The sequence below is a fragment of the Balearica regulorum genome, chromosome 3 (assembly GCF_011004875.1).
Source record: "Balearica regulorum gibbericeps isolate bBalReg1 chromosome 3, bBalReg1.pri, whole genome shotgun sequence".
In the NCBI taxonomy this organism is placed as follows: Eukaryota; Metazoa; Chordata; class Aves; order Gruiformes; family Gruidae; genus Balearica; species Balearica regulorum.
Window position 1 is genome coordinate 66927315 of NC_046186.1, and position 23843 is coordinate 66951157.

The 23843-nt window shown below is 45.7% G+C and overlaps 1 protein-coding gene across 5 annotated transcripts in view; it reads right to left on the minus strand.

The window, feature by feature from the left end:
• Positions 1-19146, minus strand: part of HIVEP2 (HIVEP zinc finger 2) — a 141632-nt gene extending 122486 nt beyond the window's left edge. For 3 of the 5 annotated variants that reach the window (XM_075748274.1, XM_075748272.1, XM_075748268.1), the window contains exon 1: positions 18337-19005. The gene's annotated coding sequence lies outside the window, so the exon portion shown is untranslated. Of the gene's footprint in view, positions 1-15764; positions 16216-18336 lie in introns of those variants that run through there. The other 2 variants (XM_075748275.1, XM_075748271.1) reach the window with 2 other exon arrangements.
• Between the last annotated feature and the right edge of the window lie 4697 nt (positions 19147-23843).

Below are 23843 nucleotides of genomic sequence, written 5' to 3' on the forward strand. Positions count from 1 at the left end.
GTGAAATCAGTCCCATTTAAGAGACTTTTCCCATTTATTATTCTACAGTGCTTCTCCAGAGGAAAAACAACGGGGGGGGGGGGGGGGGGGGGTGGAATTTGGCATGCACATATGCAAAACCCTCCAAGGACTGCACATGCCTGAGCAAATTCACTCTTCTGTCTGTTAAACATTCCCATCCCAAGACTTTGTTTCAAGACACATCCTCATAAGGAATAGCTGGACCTTGTCTGTACGGCTGAGAGTACCAACACACAGTATTTAATTTCAAAACCCAGTCATGTCCTATTCCACTAAAAGTTGAGTGCTGTTATTTCTTTGCCTATCTTGCCTTTCCTGCTTGCAAGCATCTCGCCATGCACGACTCGTGTTACCTAACTCCAGCTTGTTAAAAACAACAGTTATTTAGCTAGGCAGTGTGATAGATTAATGAGGTAAATCCAGAACTTGCTTATTACAGAACACAGACAAAAGCTGCTCCTCAAATAATATGCCTATGCAATGTTAAACAAATGAATAAGCAACTGCACCAGCACTGTTTACATTCAAAGTTAATTATATCTTCAAATTCAGGATACTGTACTCTAGACTACTCAGTGCTGCTTCTCACACCACAAAATGCAAACTCCTTAGTGCATATGCATTTAATTTTTTTAAAGAGTGACCCGGCCCCCAATCATTAGAGAATAACAGTTGAATATTGAACCAATTAACTTCACTCGCAAGAATGCTGTATTGCTTTCATGTTTTGGCTGACTTTGATGAGACTAAATCCTCCTCCCTGAGTTAGCTGCAAAATGCTTGTGTTTCTCAATAACCATTCTTACTCATATCCCTGTTTTGCATACAAAGTGTAAAAGCAGCAGCCGTAGAGGGTTAAACAGGTTTCCTGTCAATGCTCTGCAAGAAGCAAGCCTCCGTATTCCAGCAAGGCAAAGAAATCTGTTCAGGCCCTGTATATTCAGCATTATGCAGCACTCTCGGGACTGTATTCCCGGATCCCTCAATGCCCACCTGACAGTGTGTCCTCTATATTATGCGAGTGATGTGGTCTCCCCAAGGCAAATCATCACCTGACCATCCTGGTCTTTGCAGCTGAGCTGTATCCAGTGACATGCTCTGTGGAGCAAGCCATTGCCACATAACTGTATTTTCTTCTCAGTCACTTCTCCAGTAGGAAAAGGAAAAAAAAAATTTAAAACACTCGTATTTCTGGCATCACGGCCACAGCAGAGCAATAGGGAGGGTATTGGCTGCCCCGGCGGGAAGGCAGCAGCAATGGGGGCCCTGTGCGAGCACCGGCTGGCTGCTGAGCCCAGACCTGAAACTAGGTCTCAGCCCGCTCCACTGCAGGGGAAGGGAGGGAAGGCAGAAAAAAAAAAAGAAAAAAAAAAAGGCAGCACTTTCTCAGAGCAGGAAGAAGGGGAGGCCATGAGCGTTTCCTGTTGTGCAGCTGAAACAAGCAAAGACGTCATTACATTTACACTCCCTCAGGGTGTCAGCAGATTGAGGGCCAAAGTTCAGTCATTTCCAATGCACTGCAAGGAGGGAGGTTTTGGAGGAGAAACCAGCAGTGGCTTTATTGCTAACAACGCTCTCTGCACTTGCATAGCAAAACAGCTAAGCAGCGTGTTACCAGGCTCAGCTGCAAAGTATCATATGTGACTAGAAACAATATTTGCTCAGGAGCCATGCTGCTTTTATTTTTCTTGTACAGCTTGTGTAAGAATATTACTACAATATAGAAATGCACTAAGCTCTCGCTACCGCCCATGCTTCTGCAAGCATCTGGAAATCAAGCCTTACATATTTTTTGATCCCATGGAGTAAAACATGTTTTGTGAATGCATTTGGGGCAAAACTAGAGGGTAAAACTACAGGATTCCCTTGTCAGATATGGCTGGCAACCCAGCAAAGCGAATCCAGATGCTGCCTTTTCAATTTCACCCCTGCCATTCTGAAGCAGATAAGGGCCCAGCTTAAGGAAAAGGGTGAAGGCACAGGAGTTGTGCAGTGGCATGTGGGGGTTCAGCATTTGGTAACTGATTGTCTCACAGGCTGTCCATCTGACCCTACGTAAATCATTAGTATACTTGCATGGCAAGTGTAGAGAGAACCTGGATTGCAGTCCTACCCACCATTACTACCTTCTTAAGTTAAACATTAGACTTTTTTAATGGAAAGCATCCTTAAGAATGTAAATGAGACCATCCAGGAGGTTTCAGAGTCCCCACCACTGGAAGTTTTGAAGAGCAGTCTGAACAACCACCCATAGGAAATTGTTTGGTTATAGCTGGGGCAGGGGGATGGACAGGCTTACATTACACTCTCAGGACACACTTTCTAGACACATTTTGGTTAATCTCTGAACAGCATGTCAAAATACAGCAATAAATACAGTGATTCCAAAATAAGCACGTCCCAGCAACAACCTCTGGTGTCCGGGACACCACAGTCCTCCTCTGTACACTGAATGACACAGATTGGGTAGCCACGATCCACTCAATAGAAGCTGATTTTCAAATAGAGGCACTTAATTCAATGAACCTCAATGAAAAAAGTTACGCAGAGTTTGGAAAATGTTTTTTTCTGGATTCTCATCTCATACTACCATCACTAGCTGAGGAGGAGTATTTTTGCCATGTTTCTGCAACAACCACCCTGTGGTCACACCAGGAACTGAAGCCAGCCTTTCAGCCCTAGTAATTCAGAGTATTAGAGCTGAAACTAGGGGACCACCAGTCCGTGTCCTGGAGTCCTAAGAAATCGTATCTTTTGTGGGACATATGCAATACCACTGGCTTACCAAAACTGCTCGTTTTACTAGGAGAAGGTCAAAGATAATATTTTTAATTATTTATAAACTAAACATTTTGGATATACTTTTAAAAACATATTCTTCTGTAAGGATATGAGCTGGTTTGGTTGTTTCCTACCCTTTACTTTAGAGGTAAATTTTTGAAAAACAACTTATCTTGAAGATTCACTGCCCAGTTAACACGAAGAAACCTCTACTGCTTCTTGTAGAGAAGCAGTACTAGCTTCATTAGCTTTAAGACTTAATCCTGCAGGTTGTCAGTCTGGCCCTAATCATCAGGACTCTTTTCAATATAAAAAAAGCAGATGAATGAGTCTTTGGTGTTGGCAATGATTTGCAGTGCATGATCACGATCTGAGGAAGAAAATAAGATTTTAACTCTGCATCAAAACAAAAAAGCATTAACTTTAGCAAAGATAGCTTGGATTAGTTCAGAGTAAAGTGATTATAATCCAGCCCTTAAAGATGTGGGTGCTGGATCAGAATCTGGCCCGTATCATACACAGCGAAGAGTGTGAGTAGTGTAAGTAGTCCTGAGAGAAGGAAAAAGGGGACAAAACCTTCAAAGTACTGTAAGAACACTGCCAAACACCCGATAGCAAGTAATTATTTATCTTCAAAAATATATGTGGCAGAAAACAGAATTGAGGGGGCTTGTTTTTCACCGTGAACCTGGTACCCAGCCTAAATATGGCAGTACGCGGGATGCAGCATGAGAGGCTGCTCATTGCTGAAGGACAGAATCCAACCACCAGTAAAGTGGCATCAATTGGAAATTCCTGAAACGTCCCCCATCGGCTATCTTCTGATCTACCGCGCTCGGCTGCCCCATGCCATGCTCTCCTGCCCCAGGAGGACTCTGCCACCAGCGCTGGTCTCTCCCCCCATGTACCTCGGGGGGTCTCCAGACATGAGGATGCACAGCCTCCCCTTCAGAAGCTACTGGGAAAACACTATATTGCAAAGAGAAAAACACTGCTGCGATTATGTGGTAAGGACCAGGTTTAGGATGAAAACATAAACCTTGCATTTTAAACGGGATGATCCAATACGTTTCAGGTGCGTGCATACTCTGAGAGAGTATACGCGTGTGTTTTGTGCATGTATATATAGGTACATACATACATTTATGTGCATATATATAAAATAATATCTATGTATGTGTGTATATATAATAATATATATACACATAAAAATAAAAGTTAATATGAAAGTGATTTGGCTAAGCGGAACCCAAGTGATTGTACCTATCATCATCTTTTGTAAGTAACAACTCATAGAGATTCTTTGGACAAAATATATTAAGTCCTGGAAACTACTTGGGGGGGGAGGGAAGGTAAGCCCTTGTTTGGGGGCTTGCTCAAGTGTTTATGTTTTATTTCAAATGTCTAATCAAGACAAAGCAGATCTGAAACCCATGTTTAAGAACCTGCAGTTTTCAACAATAGGTAACCTAATTTCAAGAAACCAAAAGCAATTGCTAAAATATTTATTGAAATTGCTTTCATGGAAACAATGAGAAAACACTATAAAAATGTTAAAAATATTAAATCAACTTGACTGCTTCTGTATGTCATGAATTCAACAAGATCCTAGGCAACAATAATATTTAGAATAAATATTTTTCTTATGGGAATAGCTTTTTCACTCAAATTGACCAGATGATATCAATTAAAAAAACAAGGATTAGATACAGAACACACATCGACTGACTTAAAAATGAAACTGTACTCCAGTGAGTACAAAGCTTGCTTAAGACGACATTTACTTTTCCTTTCTAAGATCTTCTTTCATAGGCTTTTTCTCCATTACAGTATTTTGAACTAATTTCAATTCAAACGATGAAAATCTGTTCACTAAAACTTCAGAAAGCACACACTACTCAGTGTAAAATACTGCACACATACACAAATATAAAGATTAATATATCAAAGGCAAATTCAACAAGTTCTGCAGTGACATTATATGCCCACTTAAAAAAAAAGAGATAAACAGCAATATAAATAAAAATCAGTGATACAAAAATACAGTAACTTTCTACGTAATAGACCATCTGTTCCACCAGGAAACCATGCTGCAGCAAGCCACAGGGGCTACAGCTCTGAAAAGCCCTTGTAGAAGAGCCAAGCACTGTAATGAGCAGTTTCAGAAGCTGTGGAAAACCGTTCCAGCCACCAGAGTAAGGAGGCAGCCTGCAGTGGGAACTCGCCGTCCCCATGTCCTGCAGGCTGGGGGGACCAGGGCTGCCACGACGCCCTCGGAGAACTCCCCAGATCTTGCAAGCCCAGGGTCAGAGGTTTACAGTGTACCAGTAAAGCCAGGCAGCGCTGAGGAGCAAGTGCTAGTTGTTTGAGGTTGTGGTATTCTGCCACGGCTTTTTACGGGAAAGTTTTGTCTCCAGAGTTACAGACGCAGTAAACTGGATTTCCCCAACTCCTCCACAGACCACACCTCCGCTGATGCTGCTCCCTGCTCTTGTACTACTTCTGCACACAGAAATAGTTTCTGGAACATGGGAATGGGCACCCCAGTACGCCTGCTACCCCGGAGGCTCATTAAAAACAGGAGCTGCTGTTGCGTGCCAGATGCTTGCTCACTGTTGTGTGCCTCACAGCAAATGAGGTGCGAGTCTTCCAGCCACTTGGGCAAAAAGGCAGGCAGGAGAGACCCAGATCAAACAAGTACTAAGGGATGCTCTGTTATGGTTAGGAAGGCCAATTAAGGTGTGCGTCCCTCTCCTTCCAGCTGGCAAAGTCTCAGGTACTCGGGATTATGTAGTAAGAATTTACTTTCACTGCTTCTGTTATTATTCGTGAGGTGTGCGTTAAAAAGGTACCCTACCTTTCCAGCCTTTGGTTGCCGTATCACACCAAACACAGGCTTTAGGACAAGGTCCGAGTTGTTTAAACCATGCTTGTAAAGGCTTTGCTTTTGCTCTCCATCACCATCCCCGGAACAAGTGATGGAATCGCAGAACCCTGGGCAATTAGGAGACCATACCTGGACTGGAGGGAATTCATGAGCCAAGACATTATCGTAGCTCTCATTAATAAAATAATAAAGTGTGCAATTGCAGTGGGTTGTACACATACCTCAGGGTATGCAGTAAGGCATAAATTTAGAAATGGAATGTTTCCAACAACCAACAACAACTTAAACAGGCAAGGATCCTTATCAAACAATTAGGTTACACAAGAAACTACTCCAATAACTGGCCCTTTTTGCCCAAGGTTATGCATTCTAAAATCATGTCATAAGCTTTGGTTGATACGGGCTTTTTCTTCTTCCTTCTTTTGTAATATTAAAAAAAAAAAAAAGAAAATAGCTCATCTCCCCTCTAATCAACCCATCAGGTGCAGAAGTCTTTCAAAATTACATCTAAATATGGGAAAGTGCAAAGAGAAACCCAGTTATCAGTCATAAGCCAATTCAGTTCAGTGCTACTGGGCTTCAGATGGAGGGCTAGATACATAGGACAGGTAGGTTACACTAGAATGAAACATCACACTAGAACCTTGCAAATCCATTGTAAATATTGTTTTCTTGTGTCTTTTTTTATGCTGAACTGTACCAGATGCAGGAAAAAAAAAATCTCTGAATTATGCCACTTGAAACAAGAAAGTATCAGACCTCATTAAAAAAAACCCAAACAACAAAATGACATCATGCACAAACTGAAATGCAAGCTTCTTGCATCTTAACAAGCAGTTCCAATCCAGATAATAGGATTTCATTGGGAAGATAAGCATACAGTACACATAAGGTACAGTCCAGGCTCCAAGCTCTGCAATGCCCGTAGGAACCCAGCAAGTTCCTTTCTCAGATGGGTGATAATTACAAAAAAACCAACAAACCTAAAACCACAGCTCTAAGCCACTGTCAGTTGCAACACTTGTACCTAAGACTTCACACATTTTATATTCAAATCAGAATGAAAGCACCTTGGGGTAAATAATACATCTTTACTCTTTCTTTCCAAATTACCTTATACCATCTGGCAATGTAACAATCACTTCTGTTGAGAGTGCCTTTTGTTTTATATCTCCTCTGCCTGAAGTATCCAGAGGCTGTTTCCATGTAGACAGTTTTTCCAATATTCTCACCTAGTGTTACTATATCCAATGAAGAGCAAACCTTGCATGCTGGAGGTTTCCACTTATAGGCTGAGACAGTCACGAGGAACACTATTTCAGCAGTACAAGCCCTGTCTACAGCTGATGGCAAAATCCTGGCCTCATGAAAAAGAATTTTAAAAAATCAGTAACAACTTGCCATTCTGCACTTTTATTGAAGTCAGGATTTTATCCAAAATGACAAAGTTTTCATTTTATTCACAAGAGAAAAGGCAGTTCAAACAGTAACACAAGCTGTGCTGAGCACAGTTTGGTGTCATCTTCTCAGCTCTGGGGCACTGATTAGAAAACTGTGAGATGAGGGCAAGATGGTTGTGCACTTGACACCACAGAAAGTGAAGGTCAAGCAACAGGATAACAAGTGTTGGCATGATGCAAGTGGGGGTTTTTTATGATATCTTTCATTTACATAATCTATTTACACAGGTAGCTGTTCGTGGATTGCCTTTCTGGTCACACTCCTACAGCCACGAGACCTGGCACCACTAATTCAGCCATGGCGCCGAAGCGTGCGTCCCACCAGAAGGGTGAGGGTTAATGAGCACGACACGCAAATTGACTGTCATGAACCACCAATGACAGGACCTCAGAAACGATCCTTTAACCTTCCAGCTAGACTAAGAGTGATGTGATTATGTGCTTCAGAAACAAAAGGATATAAAAGAAATTCAAAGTGCTTCAGCTTAGAAGGCAAACATCTCCAGGGTGCAACAAGACATGACCTTGGCTCATTCATTCACAGGCAATAAAATGGGCCATGCTCCATTACTGACTCTGCTGGCATCATCCTATCAGCAATGTACCAGGAACAGTGAGTAACACTTGAGAAAGATCACCTGGGCAGATTCTGATACCCATTGCACCAAAGTGAAACCACAGCAATTCATCATAGAGAACTAATATGATTTTTTACCTGTTTAACCAAATGTGGCTGTGTATATGCATCTATGTACACAGTTATGAAATAAATGCTAATACTCACACATAAATAATGCAAATAAGTTTATTTAAAATATTTTCTGTGATATTTAAATAATAGCAGAAGTTGAACCTACATAGAATCTAGGACAAATCTTCCTCTCAGTGACAAACTAGCCAGACCCGCAACCACGAGCTCTCATGAAGTTATTCCAGGCATACCGTACTGTGAAGGAGACAGAACATGACTGGGTGCAAAAGCTATGATCACATAAAAGTACCTAAGTGTGCATGTATATACTTATACTTAAATATTTCTTCATGCAATATGGCAAAACCCCTCAATTTTCTGGTGTAATGTTTATTTTTATGGGAAAACATCAAAACAGAGCCAAAAATGCATTTTTTTGGCTAAGATAAAAACACAGGTGTAATTCCATCATCTGGATGTGACGCTGTCTGAATTATATAGTGAAACTGGGAAGCATTGTTCTGTGTTTTCTAGTGTATGAGTCTGTAAATAGACACAAAATGTATTCATTACAGTCTTGGCTTGCCAGACAATCCACTTGACTGAGAAAGAGTTAGTCAAAATTGGTTTCATTTATTCCCCTGCTTGCTAGTTAAGTGGTTCAACTATTGACCAGGATCAAATGATACTACATTACATCAAAACAGTGCATAAGTAAATGTAAAGAGAAATACCTGCAAGCGTTGAGCAACATAAGAAGGTATTGTATATTGCATGTAAATTATCTGTGGAGATGCCAAATGACACAAGTTAGAGGATGTTACCAGTGAATCCAAGCTGGTGCCTTCTATCGGCTCTTAGTTACTCATCAAGACGTGCTTGTATGACCTGTGACTGGATTTTAAAGGTTGTAGTACTAAAATTCTTTAGGTTGAGGACTTAGAGGGAGACTTCATCTGATAAAAATAACTTCTTGTAGGCAATTATAATCCACTGTCAGTAATATTCAAAGCTCCCCTCCCCATCTTATTTATCTTCCCCTCTAGACTTCATTCTCAACCAGCATACATCCAAAAATGTGTATTTAGCATCCTCATTTTCTTCTTTAATTACTAAGGCTGTGAGAGAAAGAAAATTAAAACACTTCTCTCAGTCACTCCATTTGTGGAAAATATGCTGCACTGAAGCTTTGGAGAGGTGTGCGTAAAGGAACTCCATCATCCCATGTGTCTTTTTCTCTCCTGCCATGCAGAAGGTGATCTGGGGAGCAAGGGAAGGAAAGTCAGGGTATATCTACTGAAAGCTACTTTGCTGTTACTACCGAAGAACAAGCGAAGACCCCAGACACATCACTATAGACCATCACATATTGGACACAGACCAAAACTGCAGCAGAAGTTCTTCTCCTAGTACACTTATCTTTTACAAGTGAATGTGTCCAGGCAACCCACCATCGGGGAAGGTTCAGGTTTATCACCTCTGGATGCTGAAATCTGTACAACCCAGAAGCAAAAAAAAAGCATTTTCAAAGCTGATGTATAAACGCACCTTGTCCTTCCTCCTAAAGAGATGTTTTGGAGGATCTGATATGCTTCCGTTTCCTTGTCTAGTACTTTCTCACCTCTCTGCCAAGCCTGTTCGTAAGAGCAACATACAGAGTGATGATTTTTTTGTCCACAATGAGATCACTAACTAATTTAAAGGAATCACTGAACAGTTATAGGGTAACAGTTTTCAACTATTGGTGAGCTGAGCCAAAACAAAGCAGAAAAAATGAAGTACTACATGTCATCCTTTTGACTCCTGACATTTCACAGACCAGAGTCCTGTCAGTAACAACTCATGCCAAAGGAAGGTGCTGTGGGAGCCTTCGTACTACTGTGTATCAGTTCCAACTTACAGCCTTACTCCTTTACAAAAACACAGCTGACTCAACACTGCCCTACTAATTACTGCCAATTATGTAGTAGTTTTACTAATGCATGGATGATTCTGAAGTTTTTCACCAATAATTAACATTACCCACTATGATAAATTAGGTCAAAGGTGAGTACAACTTGTGTATTTTTAATTGATAATTAAGTAAATCAGAGATTAAAAAACTAAAAAAAGATGTGAACAATATGTAACAACACATATCAAACATGACAGATACCTTACTAGACTAACTTTACTGTCCTCTCCATCCCAACATTTTGCCACCCTGCCAACCTACTGCAGAGGTAGCAACACTGTTTTAGACCTAGAGCGATGCCAAATACAAACACCTTCCTGTGAGTTTGTATTTCACTAACATCACGCTAACATCATTAACATCATTTCACTAACATAATTTCCTACTCAAGCATATTATACAAATGACTCTTACCGTTACACTTATCACAAATTTCTACAGATGTATTAGTAACATCTTGCTAAGCCTGTATCAAAATTCAGCTGTACCTCACAAAATTAAATACACATAGCTTATACATTATTTAAGCCTTAATAAAACAAAGATTCTAGCCAAGCAGCACTGTGAAAAAATATCTGCTTTTAGAGGAATTTTGCTAGTACTGCAGAACCATGCACAAAATTACGGAACAGGCTGCAAGGTCTGTTTGACACAATTTTACTAAGAATGTTGGAAGTAATTATATTCATAGAGCTTTGCAGACATTTCAAAGCAAAATCTCTTTAAGATCCTAGTACCATGACCTCTCCTAGCGATCAAAATAGACTATCACACCACACAGCATCAAGATGTCCAACTTTATAGTCTGAAACTTCATAGTTAAATCCTATCTTTATCAAAGTGCAGAAACTTTTATTGACTTAAACAGGGAATTTGGTTGTAGAAGTCCATGAATGAACGGTCAAAGATAAATGCCTTTTTCACTGAAGAACTATTTTATCACAGACCAATGCAGGGGAAAACCTGTCATAAGCAGCTTCAGAAACTGTGTTCATAAACATAACTGACTTTAAATGGGAAAAAGTCAAAATTAATCTATTGCTACAGAAGACCATGAATCGTACTTGATTCCCTCATCTGCAATGTTAACACAATAGTTTTAGAAATTCAAATCTCAAGATGAATCAGTGTTCACAGGTGTCAGAGAGGACTCAGTCAAACATTGCAAGGATGCACAGATGTCAGTTAACCAGGGGCCTACATTACTCTCCAGAGCATCTTTTTCATTGCTAATGCTCTTACAGAAAGAAATAAAACCACTCTCAAACCCTGCATAAATTGACAATAGAGCACAGAAAGATATATTTTCTAGGTAACTGAACTATTTTAGCTGTCTTTGAAAGACAAGGAACATGGAACTCCACATATTTTTAGGACTTTTGTGAACAGACTACACTCAAAATGAACTACCCTGAGCTATGAAGACTGTTAACAGATGCCAGCAGCCTAGTCTCCATTGAATACTGACTTTGGTCTAAACTAGTTTTTCCTCTAAATAGCATCATGTCTTGTTGTCAGGGAAGGGTAACCCCAGTTATTATTTCATGCTACTCTTTCTTGACACATTAGTTACGTGTGCTTTGTTTTAATGCAAACCACAAATACAAAATACATAAATACAGAGACTGAGCCATTTATCGTATTTGAATGAAAAAACCGTCAATATGAAAGAAAACCCCACTGTCTAATAAAACTAATTCTGATAATCCTGATCCTGTCCTGTCAGATTTTTTTAAACATAAAGCTCCTTTCTGCCAACGCACAGGTATTACTCTATGGGAAAACTGCTCATTAAATAATATTATTTCAACAAAATTAAGCATTCTGCTCTACTAAGTTCTCTGAGATTATACCATATCCTACAACCTGTAATTGGACAATTCTTTCAGCTTTTTAAATTGCTTAATAGAAAACATCCAGTATTACTCCATATTCATAAATTATTTGATGTGGAGTGCATCCAAGCTCTGACAGTCCACCACCAAGCCCAGCAGAGCCAAATTCCAGGCACACCACCAGGGTTTGGGTAGGCAGGGAGGATTAAGTTAGCCCAATCAGGCCAGCAGCAATACTAACCTCTGTAGCCAAAAAAGTCTAAACTTCACTATGAATTACAGAAAATAATCTGGGGTTTTCTTCTGTTTGGTTTTTCATGAGCATTTTCTTCTAAAGAGGGTCAAAACTCCACTTTACTGCATAACCTTTGAAATGTCACCCGACATTGTGATTTCAATTCCCTTTAGCTCCTCTAGTGTTCACTTTTCTATTAAACTGAAATATACATGCAAATTACCTAACTGCTTTCCTTTGTATGGAACTTCTGATAAACCATTATCTTAAAAAAGAAACTTTCTGTAGCAATCAAACCTTGAGTTCCTCCTGTATGACACAACAGCAATTAAAGCATGCCTTTCAAAAAATACTGTATGTCTTCTCTTATCCTCTTTTGGCAGCTTACATAGATCAAACACTTTAGCCAGAGGTGCAGCACTTCATTACAACTTACTTAAGTTGCAATGAAGTGAACTTACTTAAGAACAGAGATATTGTTTACACATTTTTTTGTGCAGGCTGAAGTTTCTTGTATATTAGAGTTGCATTTTTCAGACTCTGTAAGTGTATTAGGACAGAATTGTCAATCACAAGAAAAACCAAAACAATAAAACAATTTTCTGTTAAACAAACTGAGGTGCAACAAAACAAACCCATGTGTGCATGAAGTGGCCATAAACCCATTACCAACTACATTATTACATTACTTATGGTTTCTATGTCATTTTCAGAAAGATCTTTTCTGCTGAGACCAAGTCTACACTGACAGAGGTAGAATACGCATAAACAAACTCAGAAAAATGGATATAATCACTATACAAACCAGTCATATCAGCATAACCATGTACCAGGGGAATTTATGTCAGGTAATCACATCCACATTGGTACACTGTATTACTTTAAGAATATTACCATCTAAATGGTGCATTTTTTGGTAGGTATGCCCCAAGATCCCCATCCAGAGAAAGTGGAGGAAAAAACCCACAACACATGTAAAAGGCAGTATTTAGTTTCAAGAAACAGTAAGAGGGGCATGCCCAGGGCAGAACAAGGAAACAAGAGAAAGACAAGCAATGTTGTGACCATAAACAGTCGTGGTCCACACTCCACTGCCACTACCCTGCCATACAGAGAACAGAGAGTGACCGTTTTGGAAATGTACAAAATGTGCCTGAAAGACAAATGCAAATAAGCACCCAGAACCCACAAAACTTCCTCAGAGCAAGAAGAAACTTTTATGTTTAGACCATATTAATGATGGTGAGGAATTAATCACAAGACAATAAAAAGGCAAGAGACTTTTAATTTGACAGGCAAAGTTGCATGATACTTCTACGTCTTCTGATTATTTCACACTGGGGATTTGGAAACATCGCATCAGATTGTTTCCCCTACCCTTACCCATACCCTCTCACCCCTTTTCCACGTTCATAGCTTTGTGAAAGAGATTTCTGGGGGCAAACCTTACCAGTGACAACCTACTACGAACAAGTGGTTAGGGTACAAGTCAATTGTCTAATATATGAACACAAGTTCAGAATGCTAAAATAAGAAGTATGTGGTTTCTCTCACTTGCTATTTCAACAAAAAAAAAAAAAAAAAAAAGCCCAAAATCAGATGTTTCCAGAGATTAACATATTCTTTAAATTCACTGATGATTTCTTAAGGTACAAGTAGAGGCTCACTAGCTGGTTATCATGGAAAAACTTCTAATACTTCTACTTACAATGGAATTTTGCTCTCAGGCTGTCAGACCAGCACTTCTATAAGTCCTAATTTCACTTGAGAATAAAAATATGGCCCAAATGAATTGCTTTTTAATATTTCCTGCTGAAACGGAATGGTTGTTGCAAAGTCTTAAAAAAAAAAAAAGAGTTTAAAATAACAGAAAAAGTCCCAAAAAGAGAAACAAAACTGTACAAAGCTGCTATTTCCTATTAAAATGGCACAGTCAGCCTCAAACTGTCATTCTTCTGTGGTAATCCCTTGCTACTTTAATTAAATGTAGCATCTAAAATTACTGACTGAAACACACCAGTAAAAAATACTATTCTCCATTTTCCATCTAGCTTACGCTTCCCCTTGCTGTTTCTTTACTTCTTCAGGAACTGATAGATAGTTCCTTATATTAGAGGGGGAAAAAAACCACAGTTAAATTACAGGAGAAAACCAGTTTCAAAAAATATTTATTTTAATTTGTCATGCACTACTTCAGAGATGCTGTTTAAGAAATCTGTTAAGAAAAAATAACCTGCCTCTTTAAATAAAAGAATTTTTAAAGTAGTTTCCTCATAACTTATCAGACCTTTTTCAAATAACAAAGGTATGCAGCCTCTGCACTCAACACTTCTGTGGAGCTCCCAACAGTATTACCAATTAACTCTTGCTGAAGACTTTAACCCATCAGATCTAATAATAATGTATTCCTCCTCCTAGGACCACCAATAATTTAAAAGCACACACTGTCAGGTTCACCTCTTCTCAGTGATGGAGACGAGAAAGATGGATAAAACATTTTCCCCTCTTTACCCTTCATGAAGGCCATTGACAAGAAGAACCAACTGTTGCTGGGCCTGATTTATGTTAGGACCTGAGAGAGTCAGAGAAAGTTCGTACTCAGCTCTGGTGATTTTACCTGGAATTCTTATGCAGAATTACGTGAGAACTGTGTGGAAGTAGTACGTGCTGAGCTCTACTTACAGAGCTGGATGGACAGCTATCAATACAAGCGGCCACAGCCGCCCATACCAGCCACCATACCATATGGTGGGGTGCAAAGCCCCACCATACCCAGATTTGAAAGACAGCTTGCTATTTTTCAGAGTACAAGTCATATAACTGATCTTTCCACCTACAGCAATACTCTTAAATAGTAAGCATTCTGTCTTTGATGGGTAAGCATTGCAGTATTTAGCTCAATAAACCACTTCTGCCAGACACACAGCTCCTATATTCCCACTACCTCACCTGACATGGTTAAACTTCAAAAGTAGCAACTGCCCCTGCTGATGACTCGAAAACAATGAGGAGAGGGACACGCAAAATGGTACTGATTACTTTCACTTTTGTTTAAATCCAATTCACCTCAATTATTTTAAAAACAAGCACCTAAATAAATGAATAAACAAACAAGTTTGGCAAAATGCTGAACAATAAATTGCCTGCTTAAAAAACTTCTAGCTGAGTTACAAACATGCAGACCAGTGTCCTAAGTTTACTCATGTAACTAAGGCCAGCCAATGGTATTAGAAATAGTTAAAAGTCAAAAAAGAATGGCCTTGTAGGGTGCCACCACATAAACTAAACATGATATACTGCCAAACGCTCAAGCAGACACATGTACCATTATTCAGCAAGGACCACATGAATGCATATGGCTCTCTGTTTTGTCTTCATAGTAACAAGAAGGTTTGTAAACAGATCTCACATATGAGGCAATCTAGTCACTTGAGAATCTAAAAATCTGCCTTTGTAAAGAAGTGTTCTGCACTGTTGCCACACAATTGGACTTAGACACACAATTAAGAGTCCTCTACATTTGTGCTTTGGGACAAGTGCTGCTCAACGTTATTCTTAGCCATAGCAGCGCTGTTTTAACACACCACCTCAGCCAGGACGCATATGCCTGCTATACCCAATAGCCACTGGAAAATGATGTCAACACAATAGCCTCTAAAACATTAAAAATTTGCATTGTTCTATCTACAAAAGTAATGACACCTTGACTTTGTACCATACCACTGCTGGCTTTCACAGCTGAAAACCACAGTAGCCTTAAATGCATTTACAGATGACAGTAGTAACTTTTTAAAACTCACATGGAAAAAACCCTCTCAGCCTAATCTACAACACTAACAATTGTTTTGAAAAACGAGGCAAAGGAAAAAAATAATGAAGAAAGTTTCAGATAATTCATACCTGAAGTTTCAGAAGTATGGCCTGAATGGAAGGATAAGGAAAGATTTAACATCTAACTGTAAATAAATATAACCCCGAGGTTACAGGTCATCTATCTAAATATGTCCACGTGCTGCAAACCTAACAGGCAGAGACTCTCCTATCTTTAAAAACAGATGTACTTTTTTTAGCATGCCTGCGTATCATTTTCACTATCAAAATACTGAAGATTCTGCAGTGTCCTCATAACCCGAGGAACAAATTCCTCTGGTAGTCAGTGGTAATTCACAACAACAGAATTTAAAAACTAGGCCCACTGAATTTGTACCCTGTTAGACCAGTAGTTCTTTTAATTTAGCAATTACTGTAATTACTCCGTGTCCCTAGAACGCCTAATGATGACCGGAGCCCCCTTGCGCTAGGAGCTGCGCAAACACGGAACAGAAGGAACCGAGAGCACACACAGCTCCATGGAGTAGAATAACACAGACCTACCAACTAATGGTTTGCTTTTGCCACCCCAACCACTTCGTCTACTTCTTTCATAATAATTCACAGTATAGATTCATTAGGGTAAAAGAAAAAAAGTAACACCCTTGACCAAATAGGCATAAAATGTTTCCTATGTTATTTAATAACACACAAAACCAGACAGGCTTTATATTAAAGTTGACTTCATTGTAAAGTGAGAGAAGGGAAATTATTTAGTAAAATATTTTTGCTGAAGCTCATTAGTATTTCTATTCCTTTAAAAGGACATTCAAGAATTACTGTAATAAAAAAACCTTTAATGTTTGAGTACAAGTCTAATTTCTGCAGTTACCATACGAAGGAAAAAAACCAAAACAACAACCAACCCTCAAAATAACGCCTGACCGTTACTGCCAACTAGTAAGAAAAACAGAGAACTCTTTTTCTGGGAAATTAAGCTCGGAGGACTTTTATCGTTGCCCTGGGGCGAGCCCCGGCCGCCTGCCCGCGGAGACAGGGCGGGCTCGCCGGCGGCCGGCCGAGCCCCCGGGCCAGGCGGGCTGAGGCGGCGGGGACTCCCGCCGGCTTCCCCCCCCACCCCCCCGCGCGGGCCGGAGCTCTTCAGGGCATCACCCGGAGCAGAAACATCGTCATCCTTCCCCTCACTTCGGGCTCCCTCTCACAGAGGGGAAGGCCGTGCCCGCCCGCCAGCCCCGGGTCGGAGCGGGCTGTGGGGCATCACCCGGGCTAAACCGGGGCTTCCCCCTCCCCGCGCCGCTTCCCCCCAACGGCGGGGACGCGGAGAGGTAGCTCGCGGCGTCCGTCCCTGCCTGCCTGCCTGCCTGCCTGCCTGCCTCCCGCCGCGGCTGGCCGGCGGTGCCGGCGTGAGGTATCCTGTGCGACAGGCGCGGACGTGCCGCTTACATAATCACCACCGGCCGCACACGTACCCGCGTTACATAAGGGACCGTGCCCCCGGCAGCCCCCGCGCCGCCCGCCCCCCGCCCGCCGCCGCCCCCGCGGCAGCCCCGCCGGCGGGCGGAGGGAGGGAGGGCCGGCCCCGGCGGCCCCGGCCGAGCCCCTTGTTAACCCCCTTCCTGTGGCGTTTACACGTCATGGAACATTCCCGGAACGGGCCAACGTCCCACCCACTTCAGGGAACAGTCACCGCGGCGCAGCGCGCACACGCACTCACACGCGCACCCCCGGCACGGCGGCGGGTCTCCCCGCACACACGCACGCCCCCGGGCCCGCCGACCCCCCCAGCGCCCCCCGCGGGGACGTGCCGGCAGCCGGAGCCGCACACGCACCCATACACGCGCACGCACACCGCTACCCTCGGCGCCCTGCCCGCCGCGCCGGGTGGCCCCGGGTGCCCCCCCCCCCCCCCGCGGGGTGCCCCCCCCCCCCCCGGAGGGCGCCGGAGGCCGCAGAGAGAACCCCGTCGGGGCGGCCCCCCCGCGGGCGCCTCTCCCCGGCGGTGACCATGCCCATTCCCCGCCACAGGAGGGGATTACGCAAGGCAGCCTGCTCCTCATCTGCATACATTTACAAGCTGGGTATTCCCCACATTTCCTAACGGCGTGTCACCGACAAAGGCCGGACCCCGGCCCCGGCCCCCTCCTGCGCCGGCTCAGCGGGGCGCCGGGACGGGCCGAGCCGGGCCGGAGGAAGGGCCGCCGGTCGTGGTGCCCCGGGAACGGTGCCGGTGACTGCCGGCGCCCAGAGCCGCCGCCGCCGCCACAGAGGTGACTTACCGGTCCGGCGGTTTTACAGCCCCGCCGGCTTCCCCCGCCGGCGCCCTCCCCCGCGCCTCCCGCCGCCTGCCCTCCATTTACCCCTGCAGCCCCAGGGCCGGGGGTGCCCGGCGGCGGCCGCACCGCCGGTCGCTTCGGCGGCACTCGGAGCGCTGGCGTCAGACCCCCCGCGCGGCAAGTGCCCTCTCCGCCCGCGGCCCGAAAGCCGGCCCCGCACCCGAGCCCCGCCGCCGGAGTGCCCCCCGCCGCCGGCAGCCGCCCCCCGCCGGCGGCTCGGCGCGGCTGTCAGCTGGTGCCGGTGACAGGGGACGGGCGGGCGGCGGGCAGGGAGGAGGGGGCTGCCCGCAGCAGGCGCTGCTGCTCACCTGGAAAGTCACCGAGGAGGAAGGAGGGAAGCCCTCCCGGTGCCCTTGTTGTTGTTGTTGTTGTTGTTGCTGCTGCTGCTGATCCCGCCGGGCGCTCTTGTTGCTCCTTTGCTAAGGGCTTGCCTGGAGTGAGGTGGCTCGCGGTGCTTCTTTTATATATAAAGACAGACAGATACTCCAGCGGCCGAGGGGCGCCCGTTTCACGCATTTATCTTAAGGCAGGTCATTTCTCTCCCTCTTTTTGGAAAGGATCATCACCATCACCCTGACAGTGGCGGAGGGGCTGGTGTTGCACGGGGGAGAGGCGGAGGCCCGGGAGCCGCAGCCCGCCCTGGCCGAGGCGGGAGGGAGCGCTCTGCGCTGCAGGCAGATCTGCCGGGCTATTCCTGGCACCACTTCCCAGAACAGAAGTTACAGGGCGGCGAGCGCGGAGCGAGCGCGGGGAGCGCGCCGCCCGTGACGTCACCGGGTCCCCCCGCGCGCCGGCGGGGAGCGAGCGGGGCGCGACCGGCAGCGCCCGGCCGCGGGGTGATGGGCGCTGCCCGCCCGGGTGCGTGTGTGCGCGCGAGGCGGCGAGGGGAGAGGTGCGCCGTGCGGGCGGGGAGGGGAGGCAGGCAGGCAGGCAGGCAGGGAGGAGGAGGCAGGGCTTCGGAGGGCGAAGCCGCGGCCTCTCCCCGCCGGCGGAGACCGCCGCTCTCCCTCCCCCTCCCCGCCGAGGGAACTCCCAGGAGAGCCAGTCCCGACTTGCCGTGCACCAGCCGCGCGTCCTCCCGTCCTGAGAATTTCCTCCGAGGACGCGGGATCCTCCTTCCCCCTCCCCTCCCGCCGCTTCCTCTTTTTCCCTCCCCCGGCCCCTCCGCCCCCTCGCTCCTGCCTGGCCAAGATCACGTTATCTGTCAGGCAGAACAATACAACGCCAGGGCTCCCCGTGCCGGCCGCCGGCCCCGGGCTTCTCAACCTGCCTGCCGGCGGCGCCCGCCCGCCCGCCCGGCCCTGGCAGGCGCCTCCGAAACCGGGCACGGCTCTGCCCGCCGGGCGGGCGGCCGCCCCGACCCTCGCTCACCGCCTGGTGCGCAGCCCTTCAGGGAGGGGCGGCGGGGCTCGCCGCCGCCCCGCAGGACAGGGAGCCCGCCCGCGGCGGGCACTACCAAGAGCGCTGCAGCCGCCCCGGGCTCTGCCGCAGGGACACGCATTTATTTTAACAGCCTCTCGCCGCCAGCGCCGCGGCGAAGCGCCTGCCCCGGTGCCACCGAGAGGACGGACGGTGCCGGCGGTGGCCGAGGGCCAGGGACCACCGCTCTCCTCGCCGGGGGCGGCCGAGGCCACCTCGCGCGGGGTAACGGCCGCCCGGGGCTCGCGCGCCCACCTCCCCTCGCCGCCGCTCACGGGGCCGCTCGCAGCCAATGAGCGCGCGCAACGTCCGGCGGCGGGGCGGGGCCGGGCCGGGACCGGTGGCGGGGCCGGTCTCCCGCAGCAGCCGCCACCCCCCGCCGGCCCCGGAGCCGGCCCGTCCCCGGGGGCAGAGGCGCTGCAGGGGGAATACCCTCTCGGCGGGGCGAGGCGAGGCGAGGCGAGGCGGTACTTGCGCTTCCTGGGAGCATCCCACCGCTCTCCCGCGGCTGCGAACCAACCGCCGGCTGTCGGAGCCGTCGCTGAGCCGGGTCCCGCACCGACACTCGCCTTGGCTCCTGCTGCTGACAGCGGCTTCGAGTTAGCTGAACCCGAGTGAGGTTACGGGGAGCAGCATCCGTCTGTCTTAGGTTTGCCGTGGCTGCCCGCAGAGCGGAGCTCACCCGGCTGGTTCCCTCGCCCGGCCGGTTCCCTCGCCCGGCCGCTCCGGCAGCGCGGGGGTCCCCTGCTGTGGCTTCTCTGTGGCACAGGGCCGTGCTGGGGTTCTGAAAGCAGGTCAGAGCAACATCATTTTCTTCTGAGGCAGCCATTCGACCGCATTCGAAGGCTACCGTAAGTCGATTTGAAGTGATGGCAACTCGCAGCGCTGTCAGGGTGACATCAGAAGTCATACGAGCACTTGAGATTATTACTTTGATTCACATCGAGAAAAAAATCACAGCCTCGCGGATGAAGAGGAAAGAGTGTACACATAAATCCTGAAAGTGGTAGTTCTTACAGCAGGTGCCAGGGCAAATAAAACCATTTTTTTCATAATTTTGGAGGTTAAGAATGTTAAGTCATCCTTGTAGCTTTTAGGGACTAATAACAATTCAGTGCTTGGGGTTGGCGGTACAGGGGCACAGAATCAGTTAATAAATGTCCTGTCATCCTCATGTGGTGCTTGGCCCCTGCTGACTTTGGTGGCCTCTGAGCCAGGTTCACAGGGCTTCATTGTACTCGATCCAGGAGGTGCAGGAGAGTCTCAGGATTTCTTGGGACTCGCTTCAAGTGATAAGGGCACGAGCATCTCGCGCGATCATCATTTTACGATAACTGAGGACTTCTGTTACATAAAAGGCTCGCTCCTGGCAGCATGGTCAATACTAAGAGGACTGAACCACAGCTAACAGAGTTGCTTGCTCCTTGTTAAGTCCGTGAGCGTGTCTGTCTGCTGTCCTGGTCCTCAGTGTAAGTGGTAATGTCATTCCTGACACCGAGTATTGTTTGACTGAAATTATTCTGTCTGAGCAAACGTATTGTCCTTGGGCTTGCAATCTTTATTTGATGTCATCTCAGAATAAGTCAAATGGAGACAGGAGTGCTTAGGATTTGCTTTAAATTGAGGTTTTCCCATCTTGCCGCTTTCCACAGCAGCTGCGTTTACCTCTGCCCCCACATGACGTCTGCCGGTATCTTCCCCTCTGGGAAGCTGCAGACTCCTGACCTGCACATTTGACTTCTTGCTGTATGCCCAGCATTGTCTGCTCTTCTTTGCTGCCTCTCACAAGACTTCAGAAGTTCATTTGTATTGTCACAGGGACCAGACCACAGAAGCTACTGCAACAAGGTTCAATGTTCAAAATAATTTTAAAGAAAGTGTTTATTGACAATTGTTCTCAAAGCAAAGTAAAATTGTTCTCACCATAATGCTTTTCAAAATAAGGGTCTTTTTCCACTTATGTTGATTATCTCAACAAGTTTTACTTTGTGTCCTTTCCCACATTCTCTTAGTATTGCAGCATCTGAGCCACAGCCATTTCCTTCACTGTGGCTCCACAAGGTACACGCTGGAGGCACCTTAGTGGTCCCAGGGAAGAGACTGAAGCTACACGTGTGCTCAGGGACCTCCACTGTTGTACATAATTTGTTTGGCTCAAGCCCCGGCGCGGGTTTTGACAGGCTGCACAACTTGCAGCTGCAAGAGTCCCCAGCTTGGAGGAGACACCCCACCCCACCCCCGCAGCAGCCAAAGAGGCAGGGAAGTCTTTGCATGGCCCCTTCAGCCCGCTCCCCCTTTGTGCACCATTTTAGGGGAATGGGTGTAACTGAGCACAAACTTACCTTCATGGCGGCCGATGCCCTTGTCCCCTCCCACGGGGAGCATGAGGCAGGAGCACTGTCCCGCAGAGGGACTGCAGCTGGCGTGCCCCCAGGAGTTTCCCTCACAAACTCCTGCCAGTAACTCCACGGAGAGGAATCACTTTCACCTACTTGTGACAACATAACTTAATAATGATGTCCTTGCATCATACCATCCTATCATTTCCCTCTAGATTTTTTTTTTTTTTACATTTATGTCCAGCATTTAATAAAACTATCACTCTAAACTGAGGAGAGAACTATGGGAGCTTTCAGGTGTGAGATTTACAGCTGTTATTTAAGTATAGGTTTTGCAGGTTCATCAGAAAAGAAGTCATTCTTGCAGCTTGGAAAGCACCTTGGCCATCACAGCTGCTGCTAGTAGCAAGTGCAATACAGAATGATAGTGTTCAGCAATGATGTTCACAGTTTATTAAACACTATAAATTACTCTGAAAACTTGGTTTGATCTCAGAATGTATAGAATCCAACAGTTTTGTAAACTGTGCTGCTCCCAAAGTAGATAATAGAAAGCATTACATAATTTTTCTATAATAGTACAGTTGAGTTGAAATGTTAAATAACCATTCCTAAAATAGCTAACAATTTTAAAGCAATTCATCCTTTCTTACTTTGGGAAAAACTACTCTGTCCCTAAGCCTGTACCCACAAGCTCTTACCTATTTCTTCACAAAGCTGTTACAGATACAGCCACACCAAAAGAGACAATTCCTTTATATAAAGGGGTTGGTGGTATCTATTGATTTCAGTGTAAGTAGCGTAAAGCAAAATGGACCAAATACATCCAATTTTCTGAAAGTCTCAGAGGGCAGGAGCACAAATTAAAATCCGTGTTGGTGGTGTTATTTCACTGTTTAGCATCCTCTTTCTTAAGGCTTGATCAAGTGAAAAAATCTATGGGAAACTGTCTGGGAATGGTTTTCCTCATAAATAAACAAAGACTAATAGTTTCCTATCAATGTTGTTTAAAATGCATCGTGCTTATTTGTGTAGGAGCTTCCTTCCCTTTTCCTTCACTCCTTTTTCCGACTGCCTGGACTGCAATGGCTCTTGCTGTCCTTGCCCCTTCCACCCCCACCGCTGTCTTTTCTAACTCCCTAGTTACACTCAGGGCTCCTTAACCTTACCCGTAAAACTGCTGGCTTTCCTGTGGGGAAGAGGGGTGTACTCCCTTTTCGGTACAGGGAAAGGACTCTTTGGAGGATCTGATCTTTCTCCCCTCGTGAGTGAGAGAAGGGCCCTGAGCTGGATGCTGGGACGATGAATGGCAAGGACAAGGGTGAGGGTCCCTGCCACCGGCCCCTCCTCGGGGGCTCCCAGAGAGCCTGGGCGGCACTCGCAGCAGCTCTGGGGCTGGGAAGGAGAGGGCAAGGGAGACTGAGCTAGATCAGAAGACTCGTCGAGAGTCCTGAAAGGGACGCGTTTGTCTCCTGCTTTACTTTGGATGCTGAACACATCACAAAATCAGCTTGCAGAGCAGTATTAATTCAGATAACTGAGGGGATTTTTATCTTGAGAGGCACCTACCTTCTACTGACCATATATCTCAAGCTCTTCTCAGAAATAACTAGCAGCTACGAGTTTCACATGACAGTCATTTAATACCATAAAACATATTTCCAGCCACAGCATTCCACTTGCCCATTTGTACGCATTGCTTTCGTTTTGCTCAAGTGCTGTCATGAGAAAAGAGAAAAAGACATTGCCAGTTCACCCTCCCACCACCTCTCCCTATGCGTTCCTTTAATCCGGGCTGCTGTGTCTTGTTTGTCTGCTCTGCTACATAAACAAGGGTAATCTTTCCTCATAGGGGAGTGTGCCCATGACTCCTCCACGGAACACAAAGAAGTCACACTGAAGCACTTCTTTATCCACAACAGCTTCAAGCTCAGACAGTATCAAATGGTGTGAAGGAGCAAGAAGCCAAGGTGGCTAGTTAGCTTGAACAAGCCTATGCGTAAATAACTCTGGCAGAGGGCCCAAAGGAAGGGGAGCACTATTTGCCTAGTAATGAA